The sequence below is a fragment of the Callospermophilus lateralis genome, chromosome 6 (assembly GCF_048772815.1).
Source record: "Callospermophilus lateralis isolate mCalLat2 chromosome 6, mCalLat2.hap1, whole genome shotgun sequence".
Taxonomy (NCBI): domain Eukaryota; kingdom Metazoa; phylum Chordata; class Mammalia; order Rodentia; family Sciuridae; genus Callospermophilus; species Callospermophilus lateralis.
Genome location: NC_135310.1, coordinates 116,980,918 through 116,993,847, shown reverse-complemented (window position 1 = coordinate 116,993,847; position 12,930 = coordinate 116,980,918).

Below are 12,930 nucleotides of genomic sequence, written 5' to 3'. Positions count from 1 at the left end.
GGGCAGCTGTGATCTTTCACCACTAGCAGTGGTCTTTGAGACTTAAAACTTTAAGCAATGAAATCAATTGTTACCGATGCTACTGGATCTTTCTGCTTTAAACTGTCCTGAGACTCCCCGCCCCCCACCCCCCTTGATGAGTCAACGGGAGGGAAAAGGGTGGAGTGTGGGAATCTGAGTACCTGCCTTTGATTCCCGGCTCCACCCTGCACCAGTCATGTGACCAGGGGCCTGTTCCTTCACTTTCCCGTGCCTCAGTTTCCCCATCACAAGACCGTAGTGACTTGAAGGGCTTAGACCAGAGTCTGGCGCCTGGTCCATGCAAATGCGGTGACCACTGAGTACTGTTAGCTGGACCACAACTTAAGCACAATTCCTGGGCAGCTTCTCAGCAAAGGTGGGTTCTAGCCGGGCATGGTGGTGCTGGCCTGTGATCCCAGTGGCTCTGGAGGCTGAGGCAGGAGGATCTCGGGTTCAAAGCCAGCCTCAGGAACTTAGCAAGGCCCTAAAAGCAACTCAGCGAGACCCTGTCTCTAAATAAAATATTTAAAAAGGCTGGGAATGTGGCTCAGTGGTTAAGCGCCCCCTGGGTCTCTGTTTTCACCATGCCAGCCACGAGTCTTTGCTAGAGTGATCAATTAGAGACATATAATGTCTGAAATCCCGTGGGCTCACCGAGGGGTGACCTTCAAGGTGCGCTCCTGGTTAGCGAGGGGCGGCGCGTTTCTGGTTAACGGAGCACCCTGGATGACGGAGAGGCCCTTGCTGTTTGGTTTGCTTCTCTTGTAGTTGGAGATTTATTTGAAATGCACAGGTCTGGTTTCCCGCTCCAGTCAGCCGGGTTGTTGATGTCCCTTCATGACGAGGCAGTGGGGTGTGAAACAGAGCCCGGGAGGCAGGTGGAAGGCTGGGGAGCCCCCCTTGTGCCTCGTGCGCCTCTCCTCTGGGCATCCATGTCTATGAAATGGGGGAGTCATACCAGAGGGAGGGCGGCTTCCCTCTCTCATGAGGGGCCACCAGGGGCTGCAGAGTCACCTGGCACTCCCCATGGAGGCTCTGCACCTGGGCATCCATCGCAGGACAAGTGACCTGAGCTCAGGCACCTGCAGGGACCCCAGGGGACAGTGCTGGGCCTGGGATCCCCCAGGATTAGAGGGCTGTGTCCTGTCGCTGCTGTTCCTCTCTGGCCTTGTTTCATTCTAAGTGTTAAAACAAACACCTAGTGATGGACACTCCCAGGGCCAGGGCCTGAGAGGCTGGATGTGCACACACAAAACACGCAGCAGCCTGAGCGTGACAAGGGTCGGACTTGACACTGCCGCGGTGACAACCGCCTGGATTCCCAGAGCACGTCCTCACATCCGGTTCACATTCGAGCTCTGGGGACCTGGATCTTCCTTCATTTGACAAGTATTTATGGGGACCCAGCCAAAGGCTGTCCTGGGCTCCAGAGAGACGGCCAGGACGGGCCGAGGTGGCCTGCTCTCGAGGGGCCCCGTGAGGTTGAGGGTGGCGTTGAGATGGCAGTGAGTACCACGGTGGCGGGGGACGGCAGACGGGGGCAGGACAGGACAGATCCTGCTGGACCGGTGACTCCCTGCAAGATCACAGAGCTGTCTCTGCAGTGGGGACACGGCCACTGCCATAGTCATCACCATGTGGGTTGAGGGCCACTGACACTGGCTGCGGCCACCTGCTAATTACAAAGAATCCAATCCCCCCGGAAACCCCAGGATGAGGGTGTCATTATAGTTAACGACTTATTGATCTTTCAGTGCTGGATGGAACCCCGGGCGGGGGCGTGTGCTCTCCCGCTGAGCTACGTCCCCAGGCCCAGGATCTTCATTGTTCCCACTGTACAGATGAGGAGACTGAGGCTCAGAGAGGCTAAGCGACATCACCCAGCTGGTCAGGAAGGACCTGAGACCGGAGGCTCCTGACCCATCTGTGAATGTCATTGCTGTTGGGGACTCTGGGATATGCTTTTTTTTTTTTTTTTTTTTTAAAGAGAGCGAGAGAGAGAGAGAGAAAGAGAGAGAGAATTCCAATATTTATTTTTCAATATTTATTTTCGGCGGACACAACATCTTTGTTTGTATGTGGTGCTAAGGATCGAACCCGGGCCGCATGCATGCCAGGCTTGAGCCACATCCCCAGCCCTGGGATATGCTTTTGAACTGTCACCTGAGTAATCACATTACTCCGAGTCCTAGTCATTCAGTTTGTCCCATTGTCACAGTGCACTTGGCCGTCTGGGGGGTTTTCCTTATTTTAGGGCCCGCGGCTGCCCTGGGGAGCCGAGAAGCTGGTGGGCCAGGGAGGTTGCAGGTTCTGCGTGAAAACTGGTGGGAAAAGCAGAGAAACCGCGAGGTCATGGAGTGGGACGATGCGGCCCGGGTGGCTGAGTGTGGAGAGGGACAGAGAACCGCACGGCACCTCTGTGGCTCCCTCCCTCCAGCCCCCTGCACGGCCTCCAACGTGTCCGATTCTATTAGGAGAACCAGGCAGAGCGTTCCAACAAACACGGTTGCCACCTATTTATCCAGGGACGCCCCCGCTTTGGCGGCGACAAACATGCCCATTTGTTACTATTTGCAAAGATGGTGTACACCAAACAAGGGCTTTCTGTAAACAAATTAAAAAGTAATAAAGTGGCCCCATCTGCATACTCCAGCGATGTGTTTCCATTTTAATGAAGCTCGCTGTAGCAAAGCCCTTCTGATGGCTTGTCACACACACACACACCGCGTGGCTGATCACGGGGTGTCGCGCCTCGGCACCGTCTCTCCTCCTTGCAGTGCGCACGGGGCACCAGCAGGCGGGGTGCCATGGATCTGCCCCTGGGCTGTCTGCTGTGCTAGGGAGACCCCGGGTGGGCGGGTGGCACAGTCCAGTGTGAAGATCAGACACCACCTGGGGGCCATGCGGGCCACAGGAGCTGCAGTAGTGACCTATTCGGTCCGCATTGGCTGCATTGTGGGGTGTCGGGACTCTGCAGTCGGCTCCTCTCTGTGCTCCTCCTCCCTGGGCTGTGCCTCCAGGGAGGCTGGCCTCTGTGGAGCACATCCCCTGGCCCCAGGCCGTCCTCTGGGTGGCATTGCCCCAAGCCAGGTGCCAGGAGGAACCGGGAGGAAGGGAGAGAGATCGAGGTAGGACTGGTCCTTCCCCCACAGCCTGGCTCTGCCTCTGGTTCCTGCGACTGTTCCCTCCCCTTCCCTGCCAGGCGCAGGAGGGGTAGCTCCCCAGGGGACCGGCCTGGGCTTCTACTGTCCATGGTGATTTTTCCCACTTCTTCTCATCTCTCTGCAAACAACCCTTTGGTGGAAACCCTGTGGTTTGAAGGGACCATCTGTGCCCTGCTAGGATCCAGGTCAGCACGTAGCAGAGCTGAGCCCTTACGGAAATGCTCTCCTTCCTCAAAGCAACTGTAGGATAGGAGACATAGGGACCTCGTTCACAGAAACTGAGGTTCAACTTGCCCAAGGCCTAGGAGAGGGTAGAATTTGAACCCGTGTGTCAGTCAACAGAGATGAATTTGGTCACTGCCTCACCTCCCGGGAGGAAGTACAGCTCATGTCAGTCTCATGCACTTCTGGAACGTCGACCAGCCCAGCCGTCAGGCCGTCATCAATTAACAAACCTTTATTGAGCACCTGCTATAAGCCATGCCCAGTGCTGGGCCCTAGGATTTAGAGGCAAAGCCTGGTTCTTGGTTCTCATCTTTGGCTGCAGGTTAGCTCCACCTGGGGATCGAGACGACTCAACATCCCCCTGCCCCAGCCAACACAGCCAGACTCTGGGGGTGCAGCCAGGCACCACTGCTGGTGAGGCCAACGGGAGATCCTGAGGTCGGGGGCGGGAGGCGAGACCCACGCTTGGGTGAACAGGGGATCAGAGAAGTCTGCAGGATGTGGCTGGGCTGGGGACACAGCAGTCCCGGAGGATCTGGAGAGAAGGAGGCGGGCAAAGTGAGGGCTGGGAATTATTGGCCTGGGTGTTTGCGGCCAGGCCTCACTCAGCCCCAGCAATCCTGCGACTCTGGGCAGAGATGGGTGTTCTGGCTCCACAGCCCGGAGTGTCCCTCGGGGGCCATGGAGGGACCTGGGCACTGGGGAGCAGGCTGGCCAGGCTGGCACGGGTGTGGGAAGGCTGCTGGCTGGAGCTGGGAGCAGGCCCCAGCAGAAGCTGCCTTCCTCACACGGTGGCACCGCACCCTCCAGAACCTTCCGTTTCCATGCAGAACTCGATGCTGCACCATGCTGCCCACCTACCTGGCCATTAAACAGAGCAAGTGCCAGTCCCCCCCAGAGCACCCGCCAAGCCAAAGTCTAGTCGCAGGCGATAAGGGTGGTCACCTGGGAAGCCCAGCCCGAGGGAGACGAGGCTGTGTCCTCTAGAGCAGTGACCACAGCCCGCGGGCAGTCCTAGCCACCCATCCACCATGGTGGGAGGCCCTAAGCAATGGCCAGTGGCAGCCCCATGGGGAACCCCTGTCCCCCACCACACAGCCCTTCTCCTACTCTTGACCCGTTAAACACCAGGTTCCCCCATCCCCAGTGACCCCTTGACCCTTGAGGCCACCTCTTTCCTTTTTATCTCTAGACCCCGCCCCAGAGCCCGAGCAGGCAGGTCCAGCAGCAGGGACAATGGAGCCTTTACCCATTGGGTCGCTTGAGATCTGTGTGATTACTGAATCCCACAGCAGCACTAGAAGCTGCCTTCCAATATTAGCTCCATTTTCTAGTTGAGGAGATAGAGGCACAGAGAGGCTAAGTGGCATACCCAAGGTTGCAGAGCACTGGAGGTTGAACCCACTGGCTGCAGAGCACCTTCCCCTGCTCACCTCTCTGCCCCTCCCTGAAAGTGCGCCAGACGCTGGTTCAGGCGTGAGGCCACCGTGGCTCTGACAGGTGGAATCAGGGAAGCAGGTCTCACCTCCGTGTGGCTTGACTGGTGTGTCCTTGGGAAGGAAGGAATCAGCCTGGAGTTCTCTGCTGCCTGTTCTCCCACTGAAGACCTGGGGACAGGGCTGCTCCTGCCCCATTCCTAGGGAAGAGAGTCCTGCTGGCTTCAGGTTGGGCCAGGAGGAGTGGCCAGCCCTCCTTAGGCAGCTCCCTGGCTAGGCACCCAGTCTCCATCTGAAGCACCACAGATGCTTTTTTTTTTTTTTTTTGCTACAGATTCAGAGAGGTTAAGTCACTTGCCTAAGGTCACACAGCCCCTAGCTCCAGAACCACAGCCTTTGGGCACTAGCACTGACCTCCTCCACATCCTGCCCTCTTATTGAGCCAGTCCACACAGCACAGATTTTTTTTTGAAAGCCTCCAGCTGTCTGTGGAAACAGCTCTGAGGCGGGGCCCTGACCCCACCACGTCCCTTAGGGATTTCCTCCTCAGGTGCCTGCACCTGGTCCTCCCGTCTCACTGGCTGGGCACTTGACGAGGCCTCTGTGATCCCTGCACCAACCCCATGGGGTGGCTGCTCTTCGTATCATTCCTACTGGACAGACGTTGGCACGGGGCCCAGGAAGGACAGGCCAGAGCTGCAGTGGACCTTGGGCCATCAGCGGAGCGTTGGTGCAGACAGGGAGGTGAGCAGTCGGCCTGGGTGTGCCCAGACGCAGGACATCAGAGGGCAGGAAGCATGTCCGCCTCTGGAGCCCGGCCTCTCCCTCCTGCGCCCAGAGGCTGTGGAGTGGCCTCCCCAGGCTGCCAGGGTGGGCTCAGCCTCCGCCCAGGGGAGAGGCTGGCTCGGCCTGCACCCTCCTTGCTGAAGGCAATAAGCCTCTCCTTGTGCCTCCAGAAGAGCTGTTTCCTTGCTCCTTGGTGCTCGCGGCACCCGAGTGCCACTAAGCCCCTCTTTACGGCCAACGGCAGACGCATTGAGCTGGTTAGGGAGGCTCCTGCCCGGTGTTTGCCCGGCATCTAAGAGGAGGCCTGGGCCTCGTTCACGTGCTCCATAGCAGAGCTGCGCCGCTCCTTTCTCTATTAATAGTTCCACTCCAGGAACCGAGTCCCCTGGTCGCCTTTCCAATCTTCGGTTATAGCACATTATGAATTCCACAGCCATATGGCCCGAAAAAGGTCTCCCAGCTCCTGGGAGCGCTGGCTGCGAGGACACAATCCTGGACGGTACTGATGCCACCAGGGGTGGCATGGTGGCACGTGGGGCAGATGCTTCCAGAGTGCTCAGCCCAGTGCATGCCAGGCGCTGGGCTGCCCTGGACAATGACTCCTATCCAGAGATGACCCTGAGAGGGGCAGGACCTAGGCACGTTACTCAACCTCTGTGGGTCTCCGTTGCCTTATCTCTAAGTTGGGGATCGTAATAGGTCTCACGTTAGGCACCGTGGCATATACCTAGAATCCCAGGGACTCAGGAGGCTGAGGCAGGAGGATCATGAGTTTGAGGCTAGTCTCTACAATTTAGTAAGACCCTGTCTCAAAATTACAAAAGGGTTGGGGCTGGGAGTGGTGGTGCTCGCCTGTAATCCCAATGACTTGGGAGGCTGAAGCAGGAGGATCAGTCTCAGTACCTTAGTGAGGCCCTAAACAACTCAGTGAGACTCTGTCTCAAAAATTTAAAAAGTAATAATAACTAAAAGAACTGGGGCTGTAGTTCAGGTGGTAAAGCCTCTGGGTTTAACCCCTAGGACGCCTCCAGTCCTGCCTCCACACACACCAAAAAACTGGACTCCCCTCTCAGGCTGGTTGTAAATGCAGTCTCCATAGCGAACCCTACAGAAGGTTTTGGGTGATGGTGGTGGCAGGAGGGGACAGGTGGGTGAAGCTCAGGGGCTAGAGTTACCCAGATCGCATGGCTGGGATTTGGGATTCGATTCTAGCCTTCTCGGCCGTCTTCGTCTCCTCCTCCTCCTCCTCCTTTTTGGTGCTGGGGATTGAACCCAGAGGTACTTTACCACTGAGCCACGTCCCCAGCCCTTTTTACTTTTTTTAAAAAAAATATTTATTTTTTAGTTGCAGGTGGACACAATGTCTTTATTTTACATTTATGTGGTGCTGAGGATTGAACCCAATGCCTCGTGCATGCTAGGCGAGCGCTCTCTACCACTGAGCTACAACCCCAGCCCCCCCAGCCCCCTTTTTTACTTTTTATTTTGAGTCAGAGTCTCACTAAGTTGCTTAGTTGCTGAGGCTAGCCTCGAACTTGGGATCCTCTGCCTCAGCCTCCCAGATCACTGGGATTGCAGGTGCGCGCCCCTCACCTGGCTGTCCTCTCTGCCGTCTAAGCTCATACCCACACCACACTGGGCTACATCGGTCCCAGGCCTCTGTTCTACAGGGAAGAGAGGTACAGTGACTTCCCCAAGAGCACACAGCAAGCAGGCCTGCAGAATGTATGGACGGTGCCCTGCATGGGTGACAGACAGTGACAGCCAGGGTTGGAGTCCCAGGCCAAACCCATTCACAAGCCACTTCTCCTCTCTGGCTCTCAGTTTCCCCATCTGGAAAATGGGTGGAGGTGTCTGGTCTATATTTGAGTGGTGGAGCCTGAATTTAAACCAGAGATATTTAATGCAGAAGGGACCAAATCTCTGCCAGCTGAAACTGGTGGTCCCAGAGCTGCACGTGGCCCGTGACCCATTTTGTTGGCAGTGTCTTTTTTTTTTTTTTTTTTTTTGATGCCAGGGAGTGGACTCCAGGACACTTGACCACTGATCCTCGGCCCTTTTTATTTTTTGTTTTGAGACGGGGTCTCACCAGGTTGCTTACAGACTCACTAAGTTGCTGAGCCTCAGCCTCCATAGCTGCTGGCATTACAGGCGTGCCCCACCACACCCTGCTTGCCGCGTCTTAACTTACACTTGAACTTGTCTGCGTGGGCTGTCGCCTCTGGGCCACTCCACTCCCCACAGTCTCACCCAGGTGGCTGCACAACTCACCTCCTTGGGCACTGATCTGGCCCAAACCTGTCATCTCTCAGAAATGGATAAGAATTATTGTTGTCGTTAGGGCTGAATTTACCCAGCTCTCTCTCCGTCCGCGTCAGACACTGTTCAAAGCCCGTTTATGTAGATGGATCCATCACTCTCTCACCACCAGCCTCTGCAGCAGGCATCGGTAGGAGCCCACTTCACAGATGAGGAACCCGAGGCCGGGCCAGCGGGGGAACTTGCCCAGCTCCCGCGAGCAGGACCAAGGCCCAGACACGGAGCATTACTGGCCCGATTTCGCTGTGGAACACTCTTTGTGCAACACTGAGTCTCAGGCTGGCCAAGGACAGGTCATCTGGGGGCCAGAGGCCAGGACCTCGATCCTTTTCCTATCTGGTCACCCGGGGGCTCTGCCCAGCCCTGCCAGCCCAGCAGGCATCTCCTGAAGGGCTCCCTCGGGCCCCACCGGTTGGGGAGGGCAAGAGGAGGAAGAGAGGGGCCCCTCCACACTCCGCTTCCACCAGACAACGCACCCCCCATCTCTCTGGGGTCCTGCGTCCTCGTGGCTGCAGAGGATCAAAACAGCAAGTTAAAAGTGAGAACCCACAGCATTTTCTGCACAATTCCCTCTGCCCCTTGAGGAAGGAGGCGCGCGTATTCGCAGGAGCTTTCAAGTTGTTGGGAACAGCCATGAGCCCCTTTCATGGTTCCCTCCCCGTGTGTGAGGCCCCGGTGCAAGGTGCTATTATTAGCATCGCCTCTGCTGTCTGCCAAGCAGCACCCCCTCCAAGAAGTAATTAAATGCGTTATTCTCTGCAGAATAAAAGCAGCATCCATATTCGCAGCCTCTGACACCATCCCGTTCATTTTTTTGTTGTTCTGGTTTTTTGCAGTTTTTGCTGTTGGGAAGCCTGGAGTTGGGTCCCACGGGCGGGGAGCCCGGGCAGAGGCTGGGCGGAGGTCCCAGGGCAGGCAGCGGAGGTCCTGGATGTTGGATGAGGTGGCTTGTTTGTGGGTTTTGAGGCTGTCTATTGGGGTCTTGGGAGAGCGGGCAGGACTGAGCAAGCACCTCGGTGACAGGTGGGGAGCCATGGCCTCCGCTGAGCTGAGTGATCCCCAACCAGGAGGCTCCTTGCCTGATCTTATCTACTGAAGCCAAGGACTGAGCTTGGATCTTTTCTCTCTTTCTTTGTTTTTGGTACTGGGGATTGAACCCAGGGCTGCTTTACCTCGGAGCCGCATCCCCAGCCCTTTTTATTTTTTATTTGGAGTCAGGATCTCGCTCAGTTGATGAGGCTGGCTTTGAATTTGGATCCTCTTGCCTCAGCCTCCAGCCTCAGCCTCCCAAATTGCTAGGAGGACCGGCCTGTGCCCCCACTCCCAGCCTGAGTTTCCTTCCTAACTTTCTCCCTTTCCTTCAGTTTCCATATAAAATGTGTTTCCTCGCCTTGCTGGTTTGATTTACTAAACAGTCCCGATCCATCTGCTCGTCTGCTCAGCTGCCAGGACCCCAGCGCAGATCCCGCCGTAGCAGGAGGGCAGCGGCTAGTGGCACAGGCTGCCGAGCGGAGCTGGGGTTCCACTCTGGACTCTGCGGTGACATGCCACGCAACCTTGGACCGGGGTTGCCGTGAATAGGAAATTAAAAATACCCGATGCCCATTTGAATTTAATATGCAACATTTGGGATATATTCATACTTTCAAAAATTGCTTGCTTATCTGAAATTCAAATTCAGTTGCTCATTCTGGATTTTATCTGGCAGCCCTGTATTGAACAAGTGTCTTAACTTCTCAGTTGCTGGGCCTATGAAATGGGGGCCATAGAGGACTTGCTTCAGGGGAGGGTGTGTGGACGGAAGGAGTTAAAGATGTGAAACACTGAGAACAGGATGATCAAAACCATCTCTCTCAATTAGTTTATTAGGACGTGCTTCCTACATTGGGAGCACCCAGTGCAGTTGGGGTATTATTTTTACATTCCCTCTTCTCCCACTTTCACCAGAGACAGCAATCCAGCAGTGTGGGGGATGGAGGTTAGACCTCAGGGGAACTTCCTGGTAAGAAGGACCAGACACATCCCTATGGTGCAGGTGGCCCGCAGCTCTAGGTTGCTGTAGCTGGTGATATGTGGGCTGGGGAGACGGGCGATGGGGCCACAGCATACAGACAGGGACGAGTCCCCAGGATGCTGAGAATGAATGGACTGTGACTGTGCCAACCCCACGCATGGGTCCCCGAAATACGGCCAGGTTGCCCGTCCCAGGAAACAACATACGACACATGGTCCTATTCCTCTAAAGTTTAAAAAATGAGGAAACTGAGCAATTTGGGGGCAGGAGCAGGTGACCGTGCAGCGAGAGTAGGAGACGTGGCCAGGCCACAGGGGTTGGGGCCAGGCCACAGGGGTTGGGGCGTCCCCGAGGGACGTGGCCCTGGGCTGTCGGGTGCCAGCATGTTCCAGCCCTTGACTGCAGAGGTGTTCACCTGGTGTTTGCTTTAAAATAATTTGTTAATGGAACATTTGTTTCATAACCTTTTCTGGACGTGAGATTTATTTTACAATAAGAAAAGGTCACGGTGTGGGGAGGAGGGAGGCTGGCAGGGGAGGAGGGAGGCCGGCCAGGAAGGAGGGGAGGCCGGCCGGGGCCCTGGAAGCTCACCTGCCCCCTGGGAGAGCCTGGAGCCTTACCTGCTGTAGGGAGGTCTCCAGGGGAGAGGGAGCCAGCCTCCCCTTGAGCCCTGGCCTGGGGAAGCAGGCAGGAGGGAGGCCGCCCATTAAGGTTCTGCTCACCCTGTCACCCACCTGTGCCGGCGGCTGTAGGAGAGGGCCCCGCAGGGAGGGAGGAGGGGCTGGGACGCCAGCCACCCAGCCACCCAGCTCTGACTTCCAGCCAGTCCTCTCTAATGCCAGTTCCTCAGGGGTCCTTTGGCCCTCTCCCCAGGAGCAGGGACAATTACTGGAGATAATGATCGCTCAGGGGGCAGGGGGCACTTTCCATGAACCCTGGACCCCGTGTCTGTACCCGACTGCCCTCCCCAGGAGCCCGACCCCCCGCCAGCCCCTCCTCGAGCTGTGCCAGTGGCAGGTCCCCCTGCCCGTCTCCCCCTGAATTCCTGTGAGTGACATTTAAGGGCAAGCTCTTCACTGAGCCGTAACAACTTACAAGCCCTTCACCCAGGGCTGTGCTGGGGCCTGGGGGCAGGGGGAGCGTCACCCTTTGTCATCTGCTGGGGTGAGGGGCCAGGTGACACAGGGCCCCTCATTAAAGCCTCCCGAGGACAGCCAGCAACAGGGGAAGGGAAACATTTTACACCCTATTCCCTTTTCATTTCCCACGCTGCCACCCCCCTGTCTGGAAAGCGGCTCCACCTGGGGCAACTGGGGGCCTTGAAAAGTCTGATTTCCCTCTGTCCCTCCCTGCAGCGCTGCCCAGGGCCGAAGCCTTCGGGCTTCGGGCTTTGGGCTTTGCGTTGCTGCCCCAGCTCCCCAGCTGAGCAGGGCTGCTCCCGTCTTGCCCTTCAGAGCAGGCACCTGGAACCATCTGGAACCATCTGGAACCATCTCTCACTTGTTTCCAAAGAGCTTTCATCCAGCTACCACCTCCCCCAGCCCTTCGGTGGCTCGGGTTCTGTTGCTTGTAAAGCCAGGGGCAGCTTTTGAACCCAGGGCTGCTGGGCGCGGAGAGCCAGGTTCTTCCCACAGACAAGTCAGGCCAAGCAGGGAAGGCCACAGAGGAAAGGACCCTGGGCCGGCCCCCAAGCCACAAAGTGCCACAGGGGAGGAGCCTGGGCCCTCTCTGTGAGAACAGCCCATCCTGCAGGAGGAGGTGGGAGGGCGAGGGAGGGACCGCCTTCCCAGGGCCTGTGGGTTCTGGGTCCTCCTTCCAGGTCTCATCTCAAGCTTGGCTACTTGCTGGCCAGCCCTCTGTGGGAGCCTCTGATTCTCATTCTCTCTATCTCTCTCTCTCTCTCTCTCTCTCCTCTTTCTTTTGGTACTGGGGGTTGAACTCAGGGGCATTCATCCACTGAGCCACACTCCAGCCCTATTTTGTATTTCATTTAGAGACAGGGTCTCACTGAGTTGCTTAGGGCCTCACTGTTGCTGAGGCTGGCATTGAACTCATGATCCTCCTGCCTCAGCCTCCAAGCCACTAGGATTATAGGCGTGTGCCACTGTGCCCTGTACTTCCTCCTTTCTGTCTCCATCTCTGGGCCATTTTCTGAGAAATACACCGATGGGCTGGGACAAGGGGACTCTGTGAGCCTTGGCATGCAAGAACCTGGCAGGCAAGTTCAAGTCCAGGCTTCTCCACCTCGGGCTGAGTCCCTTAACAGCTCTGAGCTTCTGTTTCTTGTGTACAAAGTGGGTCTAGTTGTTTTCAGCTCCAGTGGTTGTCATGAAGACCAAAATAACTCACATTCCATGGGAGGCCTGGTTCAGAATAGATGGCCAGTGCACGCTGGTCATGGAGGCAGAGCTGGCCACCAGCACTCTGTGAATTCAGGACCCCTTTCTGTGGCATGGCATTGAGGGATAAGAAGTAGCTGCCCCACTTTTCAGACCCCCTGTATCTAGGGGAGGTCACATTTCTAGTTCTCACCAAGGGAAGGTGTGCAAGGTGTGGTATGCTACTTCCAAGCAGAAAGGACCAAAATTGGTGTCCTTCCCTGCCTGCTGGTGGCACAGAGAGGAGCTGGAGTTCTTGAAGGGGACAGAACATGAGGGAGAGGAGCCTGGGCCTTAACCAGCCACACAGAAAGCTGTCCTCAGAGCAACACCGGCTTTGGGCTACGACTGAGCAAGAAATGAACTTTTGTAGGTTCAGCCACTGCAATGGAGGGCTCACTTGTTACAGCAGCAGGCACTGTCTCGTCCTTTTCCCATCCCTGTGCAGCCCCTGCCTTACTTCCTGTCCATGCCCCCATGGTTGGGAGTGAGTCTGTTCGCTGTTCTCCGCTGCTGCCCATTTCCTCCCATTCAGATCTCTGACCCACAGTCTTCCAAGTTGCCCTGGCATCCATGGAGGCTGAATG